Source organism: Mesocricetus auratus, unplaced genomic scaffold, assembly GCF_017639785.1.
Source record: "Mesocricetus auratus isolate SY011 unplaced genomic scaffold, BCM_Maur_2.0 Super-Scaffold_4256, whole genome shotgun sequence".
NCBI classification, from domain to species: domain Eukaryota; kingdom Metazoa; phylum Chordata; class Mammalia; order Rodentia; family Cricetidae; genus Mesocricetus; species Mesocricetus auratus.
In genome coordinates this window covers 99,877,023-99,892,646 of record NW_024429182.1, presented here as the reverse complement: position 1 = coordinate 99,892,646, position 15,624 = coordinate 99,877,023, and the positions used below count along the sequence as shown (strand labels likewise).

Below are 15,624 nucleotides of genomic sequence, written 5' to 3'. Positions count from 1 at the left end.
GAGGAAAATGTGGAGTGCCCCAAACCCTCTGCTCCCCACCTCTGCTCTCATGCCCCCCAAAACATATCAAGATACTCTGACGGCTAGTCCCAGGCTTCCTCCTGTCCGCACCCCTGCCAAGCACATGTCTCTCAGATGTCCTCATTTCACCTGGCAAATAATCTCTGGGAGGCCAGGGGGTGAGTGAGTGACCCAAGGTCATAGTTTAGCAAATGATGGCAGAGAAATGACTAGAAACCAAAGCTCCTGATGTCATGCTCAAACTCTGACCCTAAGCCTCACTCCATCAGCAGAACGCCAGTGCAGCACGATAGCCCAAGAGACCAGGGGAGGACCAGCCTCAGAAGTACATAGGACTAGCCGTATCCTGCAGCTCCTAGAAGACAGAAAGCCCAGGAAGGTGGCCCAGGCAAGTCCCTGGTTCAGAGGCTCCTGCCCACAGGCAGGGGCAGCCTGGGAATGGAGTAGTCCAAGTGTTTGAGTGGCAGTCTCCAGAATGTGAACTTCAGAGCTAGGGTCTGCCCAGGTCACCTGTATTGGCCTCAGTGTCTTCCACTGGTGACATAAAACTATAGTGTCCACACTGCTGAGCTGCTGTGAGGATGAAGGGAGACAAAGCCTTTAACTCTCCGCTCCGTTACTCTGACTGTCCTTGGTGCTGGGGTGCTGTCGGTTTGGCCAACAGGAAGAGTGTGGCCTTCTGCATGCCCCAGGCCTTAGCATTCACTATGTTCACTGGTATTAGAAAATGTGTTTCTACCGAAGAGGAAGCCAGTTATTAACACGGGCTGTGGGAAGGACAGAGCTGGGGTGTGACATGGCACTGGGGACTGCTGCCCAATATATGACTTTGTGGAGTTGGCCTTTGCTTCAGGTCATGAACTTGATTAGTCTCAAGAAATGAACAAAGGTGGAATGGTGTTCGGTGGAGGCAGGGCGAGGTCATGGGCTTCCTGGTCATTTTGTTTTCAGTGCTGGAGTCTGTAAGTTATTAGGACAAGTTCCTAACCCTTCCTGAGTCTGTTTCCTCACCTGACAAATAGAAGAAAATGGGGTTCTCTCCTCCCACTTTGGGATGCGGGGAATCTATCTCAGGTCATCGGCTGACATGCAAGCACATCTATCTGCTGAGCCATCTCTCCACCCCAGGGTGTAGCTCTTATTCTGGGTTGTCAGGGTGTCTGCAAGGTACTGAGAAAGGTCCTTCCAGCAGGGCATCTGGGAACACTTCTGGAGGCAGGAGATGAACCAGGGAGACTGGGGAAGAGGGAACTGCTTGAGTAGAACTGCAGGGCCACACAGGACGGCTGTGATTTGGGAAGACCAGGCAGACGATAGGATGAGGTCGAAACTCAGAAAGCTCATAACCTGCTCCGCATCAGCTTAAGAGGCAGGGTGACTAGAAGGGAGATTCTGATACAGATCCATCAGTTTGCCTTTCCCCGTGCTGGATGCCACTTCCTGGAAGGGCTTCTGGATCTATTCTGAGCCCTCCCGTGGGATGGGGTGGGTCAGGAGACTGTCAGCTATGCTTGACCTGGGCTTCCTGACATTCATATGAGAGGCAGGTTCCCCCAGGGTGGAGTTCTCCCAGGCCCACATCTACCCCACAGGAGGGGTGATGGGAGTGGGTGTGACCCACGTCTAGGATTATTCACCAAACAGTCCAAAAAAAGCCACAAGAGACGCCCACAATAGTAATAAAAATAACAATTCCTGAAATGTGTCCAGAAGCATGGGACCCAGCTCTGCTGTAATCCTCCTCTTGGTGAGGTCACTGGCCTCTTCCTCTACGTGAAGGAACCGAGACAGGCTCCCCGGAGCCTGTGAACGCTGGTAATTCTGAGACAGCATCTTCAACAGGGAGATCCCAGTTGGCGGGAATGGGACAGCAGCCAGGTGTGTTAAGGGGACACTTAGGGAGAGGACCACTGACTGGGGCATTAACCCTATGATTCTTTCCATCTTTTTTTATAAGTTAAATTGGTTTTGTCTAGTATTTGTGTGTGTGAGGGCAAGTGTAACACAAAAAACAAAAGACCCAGAGACAGATATTGGGTTTCAAGCTGAAGATCAGAAAAGCAAAGCAATCAGCCGCTAGCTCTTACCTCTACCTCAGCTCAGACCAAAGGGGCGATCCTCCCGACTTCACTGCTCCTCGGATTCACTCAGTCTGCTATGCTCTCCTCAACGTGGCTAGAGATTGATCCTGAGACTGAATGCCTCCACCTTTTACATCTATCAAATCCTGGGATTAAAGGTGTGCGTTCTGATTCACTCTCCTGTAACCCAGGGTGGCCTTGAACTAACAGAGATCCATCTGCTTCTTAATCCTGAGTCCTGGGATTAAAGGTGTGTACCACCACTGCCTGACCTCCATAGCTAACTAGTGTGGCTGGGTTTGCTTTCTGCACCCCCAGGCAAGATTTAATAAATCATAAATAATATGTCACCACACACAAGTTTTTGAAATCAGTTTTCTCCTCCTTCAACTTGGGTCCCAGGGATCAAACTCAGGTTGTGAGACATGGAGGCAAATGGCTTTCCCTACTGAGCTATCTTGATGATTCTATATCCTCCCTCCCCAATCTTGACAGCTGAGAAAGGCCTGTTCCTGTGGTCTGAGTGGGGCAGGGCCTCTATTGCCTTTGTCCTCAGGTCCACAGCAGCTACAGTCATAGGGGATACTGAAGCCAGGCAGGTAAAGGTTTCCAGGAGGTGACAGGCCAGATAATTGGATAGGGCATCCCCAGCAGACAGGACAATGTATGCTAAGAAGAGATAATGATGTGCAAGGAACTCACAAGGCTGGATTGCGTGGAGGCTTATGGGAGTGAGAAGGGCTCTGATTGGGAAGGTAGGAGCGCGTCTCCTGAGAAACCTATGGACACAATGGGGAGTCTGGGGCCCAGAGAAGGGGTGCTTGTCTACCTTAGAGTACAATAGAATATGGCAGCCAGATGGGAAGGACGTGGCCTTTCCTCCAGGCTTTGAGATGTCCCCACAAGGAGCCCTGGGTAGAAGACCCTTGGCTCTTCACTGCTAAGTATGGGAGCCTCCAGAGGGTCTCACTTCAAGGGGGAAGCCTGTTTACAGGGCTGAGTCAAAGCTGTGTCAGCATCCTCCTTTGGTCTTCTCTCACTGGAAGGTAGGGACTCTTTTGCCCCTGTGAAGAGCAGGGTAGGGGTTGTCTGAAGCCCCCACCACATTTGTTAGCAGACCAAAGTCTGCTACAGGGACTACTTCTGGGCCAAGCATTCTTGTGAAACCAGACAATGACTGTCCTTGGACCACTCCCAGACGTGACCAGCTTGCCAAGCCTTCCAGAGCTAGAGGGGACGTGATGACCCTTCCTGCATGCCTCTGACTAACAGACCCTTGGGCCTCTGAAGCATCACAACACAGCCTGTTGCTAGAGCAACCTGCAGAACTAATAGACCTGGGGTTTCTGACACCCTTCACCAATTGCTCACAGGGCAGCTGGCTCAGAGGGGCTGATGGGAAAGTTAGTTGGTGGGGGGTGGGAGGGTGAGGGGGGTGTTTATGTACATTTTAATGTTGAGGAAGGGACAGATAGGGTGTTGAACTTTCTCTCCCTCTCCCTCTCTCTCTCTCTCTCTCTCTCTCTCTCCCTCTCTCTCTCCTCTCTCTCTCTCTCTCTCTCTCTCTCTCTGTGTGTGTGTGTGTGTGTGTGTTGTGTGTGTCCTCATCTGCCAATTTTTCTAGTTGTGGCCCTAGGGATATAGGCTTAAACTGAACTGCCCATAAACCACCTGTGCCCTTACTGTCTAGGGCATCCCTATCACAGATAGAACACAGCCACCACGTTGGGGCATCATCAGGAAGTGCACGGGCACCTCCCATGTTTCCCTCATGCCCTCAGAATCAGGTTGAGAGCTTCTGGAGTTGTTCTGAAGAGCCCAGGAGTCCACAGACCCTCAGGAGACCACAGACCCTCCTTTCCCAGGCTATCAGTGAGAGGTGGCACCAACACGACTTGGACTCAGCCCCGCCAGCAGGCATCTCCCATGAAGCAGGCCCCCTTGGGAAACTCCTATACTCATACCAGTGAGAGAGCCAAAGGTCTGCTCCATGTGGGGGATGTCTCAAACCCTGGCGGAAGGGCCACACCCTTCCCATCTGGTTGCCATATTCTAGTGTACTCTGGGGTAAACAATCGCCTTTTTTCTGGGCCCTAGTCTCCCCATTGTGTGTCTACAAGTCTCCCAGATGTACTCTTATTTCCCCAATCAGGGCCCCTCCTCATAAGCCTGCAGAAGCAGTGGCTCTCTTTGGCCCATGGACTTGCCTGGGAGACTCCCTCAGGGCTTTCTCTCTTCCAAGGCTACAGTGCGGCTGACTCTCAGGTCCTCCTGAGCTGACTGGAATAGGCCCTGAGCCTCCTGAGTCCAGTGATCTCCCAGGACCTTCGGGAATTTTACTTCTCCGAATTTCAACTGTCTCTTGTGGTCCTGTGGTTCTGTCCAAGCCATTCCCTCTGCCTGGGCCACCTTCCCCAGGCTCAGCCCCTGCCCTCCACAGTGTTCCTCGGTGCCCCACTGGGTGTGCCGTCCTGTTCCTTACAGGTGTCCATTCAGAGATGCAGAATAAAGTGCAGCCTCAGGTGAAAGACACCCACAGGGCAGCCTGGGGCCCATAGTCTGGGATGCCTGGAGGATCCAAGGGCCCACCTGGTGCCTTGAGGTGTGGGTGGGTGCCATTATGACGGCACATATACGGTAAAGAAGTGGGAGAGAGAGAAGCAGAACGGTCATGTGCTGTACAAAGAGACAGAACTGAAGAAGCGAAGGCGGTGAGGAAGAGGCTGATGTAGGTGGTCTGCTTGCCACCTGGGCCCAGGGTGACATCCGGGCCTGGGCTGCTGCCTAGGATCACGTCCGGGGCTGTAGTCACACCACAACTAGGGTCTGTGTTAACATCCAAGACCTATGTTACCACCAAGGCAGGAGGCCATGTCTGGGTCCATGGCTCTACCACAGCCAGGGTCTGTGTTGTCTGTGGCTCTTGGTACAGACCAGTGCCAAGGGTCTGAGCTGCCACCTGGGGCCATGTTGGTATCTGAGGGTCTTGCTGTCACTGGAGCCATACTGATCTGAGTGGCCTGTGATACCACATAGGGCCATGGTGTTGTCTGGGCCTGGGTGGCTGCCTCGGGCCATATCTGGATCTGTGGTCCAGTAGCAGCCAGGTTATAAGCTGATGTCCATGGTTCCTGTTACCATTGAAGGGTGTGCGGAGGCCCAGGTTCTGGACAGTCACCATGTTGGCGTCCAAGGGCCTTGCTGCTATCTGGTCATACCGATCTGGGTGGCCTATGCTGCCACCAGAACCATGGTGATATACAGATGTGAACTGCTGCTGAGGGCCATGTCTGGGTTCCTGCTGCAGCTGGGGTGTGTGATGATATCCATGGCCCATGTTAGCACAGGGGACATAGGAACCATCTGTGTTGAAATCTGAGGGCCCCCCCTCACTGGTCCTGGGATAGCTGGCCCTGTTCCTGACTGGACACTGCAGCAGGAGAGCTGGTCTTGCCTCCCATGGGAGAGATGGTCCCTGTACTCGGGAGAGACGGCTCCACCCCTCACCATGGGAGTAGGAAAGCTGGCCACTCAGACCCTCATCCTAGGCCTCAGGCTGGCCCACCCTAACAATCTACCCCATTTGTGACCTGCTGGAGCACGTGAAGGGCCTGGTCCTGTGGGCCTGGTCCTGCAAAACGATAGCCACAGGATCCCCATGACTCGTAGCAACAGCAGGATATCTGAGAGTTTCAGTGAGGGTCCAAACCAATGACTCATTACAATGAACATTTGTGGAGGGGCTGATTGTGACACACCGCAGCTTCCAATGCCAGTAAGATAAAAGAAGAGGTGTTAGAAAAACAGGAGCGAGGTGGGGTTTTCTGGGTTTTGTCTTGTTTTTAATTGACTTTGGGAGGAGTTTCTTTGCGGGAGATGCTGCAGCGTGAGGGGAGGATTTAGAGGGACTGAGAGGTGAGCATGATTGGGATGTATGCTGTGAAATTCCTGAAGAATCAATAAAGAATTATGTTATATATAAAAAACAAAGTCCTGCCTCAGATATGCTCAGAACCAAGGGCCCAGCCTGCCACGCACACCCTTGTTTTCCTCTTTGTCAGGTTACGAAACTGAGGTTCAGGAAGGCTTACTAGCTTGTTCCCAATAATTTACAAGCCAGGGTTGAAGACAGTGCGACAGCAAAGCCTGCTCAATACACCCATCAAGTAGCAATCCTCCTCCTGTTGCCCCTTACAGCAAGTGAAGTGCAGATCCCAGCGTTCATCCGCAGTTACCACAGCCCGTCCTTCTCCCCTCTTCAGAGAGCCGAAGGCGCTGCACGACTCCTCGCTGTCCTCGGCTCAGGCCCACCTCAGGCCTTTCCTGAGTCTGGCCTGGATCACTGCCCAGCTCCACAGGCTCCAGAAGTGGCCTCAGGTAGATCCTTCCTTCTGTTTCTTTTCCCCACATTGCTCTTGGCCACAGATGAATCTTGTTCTCCTGACGCTAAAGCAAAGGTGTGTGATGTCAACTAGTCACATTATCTTTCTATGTAGAAATTAAATGGCAAGCACATGGCACACATTCATCCATTCAGCAATTCAAAGCTAGTCTGAGATGAGATACCAAAAAAAAAAGGAAGCAATAGATGATATACCTGTACGCATAAAAATAGACATGAGTGAGAGAATGAATAATATTTTGGCTTTATTTTCATTTGATTCGGTGGCAATAGAAAGCGTTTTCTTTTGTCCCAATACATTAGTACTAAAATTTGCTTTGTTTCATTTATTTACACTCTTGTGGAGGTCAGAGGGCAGCTTTGAGGACTTGGTTCTCTCCTTCCACGGCGGTTCCGGGAATTCATCTCAGATTGAGCTTTTGAGGCGAACTTATTTCCCTTCTGAGCTGTCTCATCGTTGCCCGCCCTGCCCCACATGCTTCATTTTTAAATACAATCTTGGTTGAAAGGTACGGTTCCCTCATTTGAAAATCTGATACCAAATTCCATTTATCTTTTCATTTGCCTTTGTTGGTCTGTGTTTTCTTTCTTTTGAGACAAGGTCTCACTATGTAGCCCATTGGTCTTGAACTCTTGTGATGGTGTGACCAGTGTGCTCTACCACGAATGTCTTAGGGCCTGGTTTGATGTTATTATATCGGAGAAAGGTACATCCCAAGAGCCATAATGCTAGGAGAAATGCTCACAGGCACAATTTTCAATTCTGGGCACAGGTTTTTAATTTTTTTTATATAGCTGATGACAATCAAGTGTTACTGGATACTTATCAAAATAAATCTTCTGGGCTGCAGAGATGGCTCAATGACTTAGAACAATGGTTGATCTTCCAGAAGACCCGAGTTCAATTCCTAACACCCACAAAACAGTTCATAACTGTCTGTAACTCTAGTCCAATGGGGATTCAATGCCCTCTTCTGACCTCTGTGAACAATGGCATACATTTAGGCAAACATTCATAGACATTAAACAAACAAAAAAATAAATCTTCAAAGTAAGCTATAGAGGTCTATTCCCCTATTTTGCTATGTGCTGCTGTGACAGGGGCAGGTCACCACTCCAACAACAGAATCATGCAAAGTGGTTCTGCAAAGCTTGACTTGACAAAGTGCTCCTGTAGTGTGAACTTCTTACCCAGCCGTCTGCACCCTTACCAAAAGATGCTGAGTTTGTATTTGTTGTAATGTCTGATAGATGGTGTCCTTTGTCACCACTGAAGGAACCAATACCGAGGTGGCATTGTCTTTTCATAAGTGGAAATGGCATCTTCACCTTCAAGACTGTCAGTCTCTGAAACTCTTTGCTATGAGACAGTGGGAGTGTACTTTTGTGACTGTTTCTACCAATAATAAGTTCCAGGGAGATTCGACCAGCGTCTTTATAAAATTAGTGCCTCTGTGAAGTCTTGTGTCATGCTTATCGAGTGGAGGTGTCGCAGAAAAGCCAAAGCTACGATGCTTGTGAGACAGGACATGTGGTCAACTACAACATGGATAAAATGAGGTTACCAGGCTGGGCGGTAGTGTCACATGCCTTTAATACCTGCCCTTGAGAGACAGAGACAGGTAAATCTCTGTGAGTTTGAGGCCAGCCTGGTCTACACAGTGAATTCCAAGACATCTGGGGCTACACAAGGAAACCCTGTCTCAAATAAACAAACAAAAAGGTAAGGTTACCAATGGTCACAGATATCTTAAATATTAGTAGAGCTTAAACAGTTCCTTTTTCAAGAAGGCAAATATAAGTAAAAGTTCTAGAACTTTTTTCTAAAAGGGTTGTGGCTGAGTGTAGTGGCACATGCCTTTAATCCCAGCACTCAGGAGGCAGAGGAAGGTGGTTCTCTGAATTTGAGGTCTGCTCTACATAGTGAGTTCCAGCTCAACCAGAGGTGCACACTGTGAAACCCTGCCTCCAAGAAGAATAAGTTGCACACTCATCCTTTTAGATACTGCCAGGCTATGCAACAGAGTCCTTGGCCGTGTCCTAGCCACATTTTAATCTCTGCCAGCCTTTCTCACACTTGGCTCCCATTTAGATTCAAGATCTCTCTGAAGCCTCTCATCACATACTGTTGAGTCTTTACCTGACATGTCATCCTCGGAGATAACATAAGGGCTGGCTTGGGGTTCTCTCTGTTCTTTGATAGCCAGCCTCAGGATTTCCCTGCACAACACCTGATTTGACGCTCTGAGCAATGCATTCTGATCCGCAGTGAACACATAGTCTAGGCCAGACTCTGACCCACAGACCTCTGGGGATAGAGCAATGAACCAACAGGTGACTTGCCTTCCCCGGGGCCTTGGAAGCAAGTGGAGAAGATACTGTCATTCTGGGCAAAACCTTATTTCATTCATCTGCAGGCAGTCCAACACTGACACATGTGTCTCCCAGAGAAATCCTTTGGTCTTCAGAGGACACTCCTCCAAGCCTGAACTCTAACTATAGGTGGGACAGAGCAAAGACTGGGAACCATGCACAGTGATCATGATCACCCTAGCCATGGGTCCGGACCCAGGCCCTCTAGGTGTCTGGTCTAGCCCAAGACAATGTGGCACTTGGAGACCCATCCACCCTGGTCCCCAGCATCCTGGTCCCGCCCCTAAAAGCAACTGCATGCCCCCTGCTGTTGGCAGGAACCACTTCCATCTCTGGTGTCCCTATATTTAGCCATCCTCTGTAACCCTGCAGCCCTCTTATCCCTTCTCCACGGCTAGCTGAATGCTCGGGCAGCTTTGATGGCCCATTTTCCCAGGCCCTGTACTTGATTCCTATTCCTGAGCATTCCCAAAGGGAATCACTCAACTGGGAGCTTCTGTATCCTAAAATAGCATCATATACATATGTATGTAGGTAGGTAGCTAAGTACACACACATATTATACACACACACAAATCTATATATATTATAATACATATATAATATATCTGTGTGTAGGCACAGGATTGTCTGTGCACTGTATGTCTAGGAAGGGTAGAGAACTGGATATAAATTTCCCAGGTTGCACTGGACATGCCCCAAAAAAGGACTATTCTCTCCCATTTCTCAGAGCACATCAACTAGACTGTTGTTTTCCCCAACAAACTGTCCTACTTGGAAACAATCCATCCTTCCCTCCCCTCCTCCAAATCTCTCTGTACCTATAAATATCCAACCAGTCTGAATTTTCAGGGTTCCTCAAATGCAGCCTTGGTTTCAAAGGCACCACCTCCTTACCTTGTACATGCCAGGCTCCAGTTCTGTGGCCTGGCCTAGGCCTTCTCAGGTGGCCTCTGATGACTTCTGAAGGCTCCAGGCTGCTGGCTGGAGGTTGTGGGCTAAAGCCCCAGCATGCTATGTGGCATCAGGGGTGTTACTCCTGCCGGGTTCTCAGTGTCCTGTCTAGGGAATGGAGTTGTCATTCACAGTCTTCATGAGCTCTCAGTAGTTGAGCCAAGGAATCAGGACTAGAATAGTTACATTTGCAAAGACTTGATCTTCTCCTCCTAGTTCTTACACACTTAAATCAGTGAAGCCGAGTAGGTGTGTCTCTACATGGTAAGAAAGAGGTCCTGGGCCGGGTGGTGGTGGTGCATGCCTTTAATCCCAGCACTCGGGAGGCAGAGGCAGGTGGATCTCTGTGAGTTCGAGGCCGGGCTGGACCGATAGCCTCAGAAACAATACAGAGAAACCCTGTCTCGTAAAAACCAAAAAAAAAAAAAAAAAAAAAAAAAAAAAAGAAAGAGATCCTGGCAAGGCCGACTTCCCAACCAGGGCAGCCTCCATGCAGCAAGCACCATCTTCTGTAGGAAGCTATCATCCCTGCGGGGGCACTGACTGTTTTGCTAAGCTGGACCCACAAAGCATTTCAGCCTGCATAGAGCCTGAAGCTCTATGGGGGTTTGTTAGAGTCCCCAGAGGGAACGGGGTTCCCTGGGGGTAGCCTTCTGGGGTAGTCTTCTAGAGTGTAGAAAAGCCACTTGGGAAGCTTCCAGAGAGCAGCAGGCTCCAGGGGAACAGCAGGCCTCACCAGGCCCATGAGGCCCCATGGGCCCTCAGCTGAGCGGGTTCCTTCAGCAAACGCTGAACATGGCTGCCAGCACTCTATCATTTACAGAGCCGCACGCACGAGAGGCAGTCTCAGCCAGGCTGCGTGGTGCCTGAAGACAGGGACAGCGTGCATCCAACTGTGTGTAAACATGTGGCACCAGGGTGCAGCAGCAAATGAAACCAACACAATCCTTACCACATGGAGCTTGCATTCCAGTGTAGGGAAGTGAACAGATAAACAAACACATCTCGGAGAGCTACAAGCACTGCGCAGAAAAAGAAAGTGAGGCAGAGATTCGGGGAAGCTGGGAGCACCGCTATTTTCAGCCTGCTAGCCAGGAAAGCCTCTCCCTAGGAACTGACATTTGAGAGGAGAAGCAAAGGAAATGAGAAAGGAAGAATGTTCGCGGCACCAGTGCAAAGGGCCTGGGCGGGAGAATGCCAGGAACCGCACAGCAGCTGGAAGCATTAAGGAGGGCTGCAGCAGGATAGAGAAGAGAGACTAAGTCACAGTCACAGGGTAACAGAGGCGGGGACAGCCCATGCCCAGCAGTGGCCTTGCATTTTGTTTGTTCGTTCATTTGGTGTTTTTTTTTTAAACAGGATTTCTCTGTGTAGTCCTGGATCTCACTCTGTAAACCAGGCTGGCCTCAAACTCAAACATATGCCAGCCTCTGCCTCCCAAGTGCTGATATTAAAAGCATGTGCCACCATGCCTGCCCGGCCTTGAATTCTTATTTATTTTCACTGTAGGAAAGGTTTTATTCAGCAATCTAGTGCCAGCATACATGTATAAAATAGAAGTGAAGCAAACTATAAAAATATGCACTGTGTGTTTTACTTTGGTTAAAAATAATGCTGGCGCCATCCTAGCACTTAGGAGGTAGAGGCAGGCACATCTCTATGAGCTCCAGGCCAGCCAAAGCTACACAGTCGATTCCAATCTCTGCTGATCTTGTCTCAATGATAACAGTGGTGGTGTCAAATGTGTTTGCTCAGGCATATGATTTCAGCTGTCAAACTGAGTTTAGGGCTAGCCTGGGCTACAGAGTAAGACCCTGTCACAAACCAAAACAGTAATAATGCTGGCAATGACCTTGAAGCCAGGTGTGGTGAAACCCATGTAATCACGATACTGGGGCAAGAGGATTGTTTTAAAGCCTGGCTTTACAGCAGGACTCTGTCTCAAAAGGAAAATAAAACAAGACGGTGTTGGCTCTGATGGAGGAAAGCTGATTGAGAGGCTTCCATGCAGGTTTGTAAGGAGGAATGAGGGAACCTGGGTTTTGCTTCCTTTAAGAAAAATAGTATATAATTTACACATAGTAAAATACATTCCCAGTGAGTTTTGACAAGTGTATATAGTCCTGAAAACATAATATTTTGCTTTGCTTTTGTTGGTCTTGTTTGTCTGGTTTTTTGAGACAGAATTTTCTATAGCTCAGGCTAAACTCAAACTTACTAGACACATCAAGGTTGGCCCTGAACTTCTGATCCTCCTGCCTCCACCTCCTGAGTTCTAGGGTTACTACCTGCACCATTATACCTGGTTGATTCAGTGCTGGGGACCCGTCCCAGGCCCTCCTGCATGCTAGACAATAGTAACTCTACCAACCCGCGCATCCACTGCGCACATCTTTTTAAAGGCATCTGCAGAGGGAGGAGGGGCAGCGCAGGATTAGCCACAGCTGTGGCAGTGGCCAGTTAACGACAGTGGTGGTCTAAGAGACTTCAGCATATTTCTGGAGATGGAGCTGCCAGGATTTGCTGACATTTTGGGTGTGGGTATGAGAGAGAGCTCTGGAATGGCTGAAAAGTTCTTGGTCTGAACAGTATGGGGGCGGCACTGGAGAGACTTGAAGGAGAAAAATCACAAGTTCTAGTTTGGACCAGTTAACTCTGACACGCAAGAGCTGGCTGGGCATGATGAGAAGTCAGGGAGAGGCCAAGCTGGAGATCCAAGGATGAGCCTGAGGAGAGCACCTGCAATGCTCGGAGCTGAGCTCCTGCCTGAGGGAGCTTCAGGGGATTTCCCAAGGACACAGATGTATTAAAAGGTGGATGATCCTCCTTGGTGATCGGAGTGGAGATTGGGTGGGGGACTGGGGGACTTGGTGGGGAGGGCAGGGGAGAAGGGGAGGGAGAAGGAGCTGGGATTGACATGTGAAGCAAGATTGTTTCTAACCTAAATTAAAAAAAATAAATAAAAACTTTTAAAAAGTAAAAAAAAAAAAAAAAAAAAAAGAAGGTGGATGAGCGCCCGGCTAGGTGGCACAGGCCTGCAATCCAAGTTGCTCAGGCGGCTGAGGCAGGAGGATATAGACAGTCTGAGGCCACCCTTAACAGCTCTGTGAGACCCTATTCCAACTACACAAGCAAACAAACATTTGCTAAGGGTTGGGGCTGCATCTCGGGGATCAGTGCCTGCCTAACACAAGATCCTGAATTCAAGCCCCAGTACTTCAAAACTTAAATAACTGAGTTGGCAAAGGTATGAACTTGGAAGAGCCGGCAGGGGGTAAGAAGGGGCCCATGGTGGAATGGGCAATGACCCAAGGGCCAAGGAGCCAAGCAGGCAGCTGTCTCAGAGGGAGCACTGCTCTGCTAAACCCTGTGACCCAGAGGGAGCACTGCTCTGCTAAACCCTGTGACCCAGAGGGAGCACTGCTCTGCTAAACCCTGTGACTCAGAGGGAGCACTGCTCTGCTAAACCCTGTGACTCAGAGGGAGCACTGCTCTGATGAATTGAACTGGATGAGGACAGAAAATTCACCACTTGAGCTTGCTTAGACTTTACTAGTTAGGCCATGGGGAGCCATGGAAACTCCTGAGGAGAAACAGCTTGAGCTAACCTGCACTTTAAAAAGAATTAGTAACAATTATTTAGTATTACTTTTATCATTACTTGAACACTCTGCTAGGTCCTAAGCCAGCTTCATGCATGGTGATAAGTGAATCCTCCCCATTATCCCCAACAGCGGTGCTACTGCTAGTTCCGATTTCCAGGGGAAGACTCTGAGAAGGGCAGTGACTAGCTCAAGGCCACATAGGTCACATAGCCAGAAGCAGAGCTGGTCTGGAACCCAGCCTGCTACGTCTCACTCGTAAGATCAGAGCCTGGACTCAGACTCCAGCCTTCTGGCCTGTTTCCCAGGCATCAGTGACCTTCAGGAGGTAGTGGGTGGAGGATGGTGATGGCTGCAGTCTGTGAAGTCTTGGTTTCCAGTGAGCGTTCTCCTGTCTCTAGCCAGCCCTGGCTGGCCCTGGAAGGCTGACCCAGCCCTGGGTCTTGATTCTATTGGTAGAGCAGCCTGGTAAGCCAGGGCCCCAGAGCAGCCACAGAATGTGGGTCTGTGTTCTTGAGTGGGCTATGCCCTCTCCAGGTTCACCCCTCCCAACTCCCATGACCAAAGTGTCTAGTTTCTTGAGGATTTTGTCAGCATCTGGTCCCTATGTGCAGCTCTTGGTTCTGTCTGGGCCCTAAAGGATTCCATTCCAACCCAGAATAATTGCTACCAGAGATAGACATAGGAGTGCGAGACGGAGGAAGGGAGGGACCAGCTGGGCCTGTGGCATTGGAGGCAGTGGAGAGAGAGACCCAACGAACAAGTGAGGAGATCCCGAGAACAAGACAGATGAGGCTGAAGCCAGTCCAGGAGGCCACATCAGACCACATGACATCCATGAGAACAAGACAAGGACAGAAATGGGGTCAGATGGTGCGTTGTATGTGACCCCAGCACTCAGAAGATGGAGGCAAGTGGACCAAAGCTTTGGGATCATTCTTGGCTACACAGCAAGTTCAAGGCCATCCCAGGAGAGAGAGACAGCAAGGAGAAGGGGGAGGGGGGAATGTGGGAAGAAATACAGCTGAGAACTGGCACCCAGGGGAGGAAGACTGAGCTAGCAGAGTGGCAGGCACAGACCTGGGCCCCTTGTTTCATCACAGCCAGCAGTCTTGGCCGAGACAACTATAGCACAAGAGGTTCAGACTCCATCTTTCAGAGCATGCCTGGATCCTGAAGTTCCTCCTTCTCTGTGGTCCCTGGCCTCTTCCCTACCATACACCTGGCTTTAGGAAACCAGGCTTCCTGGGGTATCCCGGAGGGCACTGCACTGACCCACGAGCTAGGAGAAGCAGCCTTGGTCCCGTCTACCTCTGTTCTCCCTGCAGCCTTGTACTCTCCGTCCTCTCTGGGGCAGGTCCTTCATCTGCAGCAGGGCTGGAATGGAGATCACAGAGACCTGCCCGGCTGCCCAGCTGCATGCCCTGAGTCAGAGGCAGAAGCAGGCCTCGCAGGAGACTGGCTGCCCACTACCCATTTGACCCCGTCTACTCCTCAATCTCTGGGCGACGTCCTTAGACCTCACCAGCCAGAGAAGGCTCAATTAAGAATGGTGACTGCACCTGGTTCCCATGCTGAAACCCCAGCTCTCAAGGAGATGGGTGGTCATGGGGGCGTGACCTTTAGAATGTGGTTAGATTCTATTCTATGTGTGCTCTTATTTTTAAAAATCCCAGAGCTAGTAGCCCCTCCACCACCCTGAGAAGGCAGGCTCCCCAGACACCTTCCAGCACCGTGGTCTGAGACTGGCACCCCCAGGGCTATGATAGGGAACTGCCATTTGTAAGTCATCCAGGTTCTGACACAATGGTCACACGCTTGCCACGTCAGAACTGGCAGAAACTAGAGGCTCGGAGGGGAGCAGAGCCTTGCTCAGAGTAGCACAGCTCCTAGGCACTGGGGTGCATGGAGGTTGTGTAAATCTCACACTCACAGTGAGGCATTCCTGCTAGGGAAGATCTGGTAGATGGCCAGTCTGCTCTGATCACCGATAGAGCCCTGGTGCCACAGCAGAAACCCCCTCAGCAAATGCCACCCCCAACCCAGGGATCGCTCCCACCCTGTCTGCTCCTGACAGTTTCTTGGTATCCCCTCCTGAGTGGACTACCTGTACCCATGCCCTTGGCTCAGGGTCTTCTTGGGGAGAGTCGGCTCAAGCCAAGAGCTATGGATTTGCTTTCTACTTTTTGAG

The 15,624-nt window shown here is 50.3% G+C and overlaps 1 long non-coding RNA gene across 1 annotated transcript; it reads right to left on the bottom strand.

Moving 5' to 3' along the window:
- Positions 1 to 6,724: 6,724 nt before the first annotated feature.
- LOC121132801 lies at positions 6,725 to 10,194 on the bottom strand. The gene is made up of 2 exons (XR_005869427.1): positions 9,775 to 10,194; positions 6,725 to 8,043 (listed from the first exon to the last, which is right to left on the bottom strand). It is a non-coding gene; the product is annotated as an uncharacterized LOC121132801 (long non-coding RNA).
- Between the last annotated feature and the right edge of the window lie 5,430 nt (positions 10,195 to 15,624).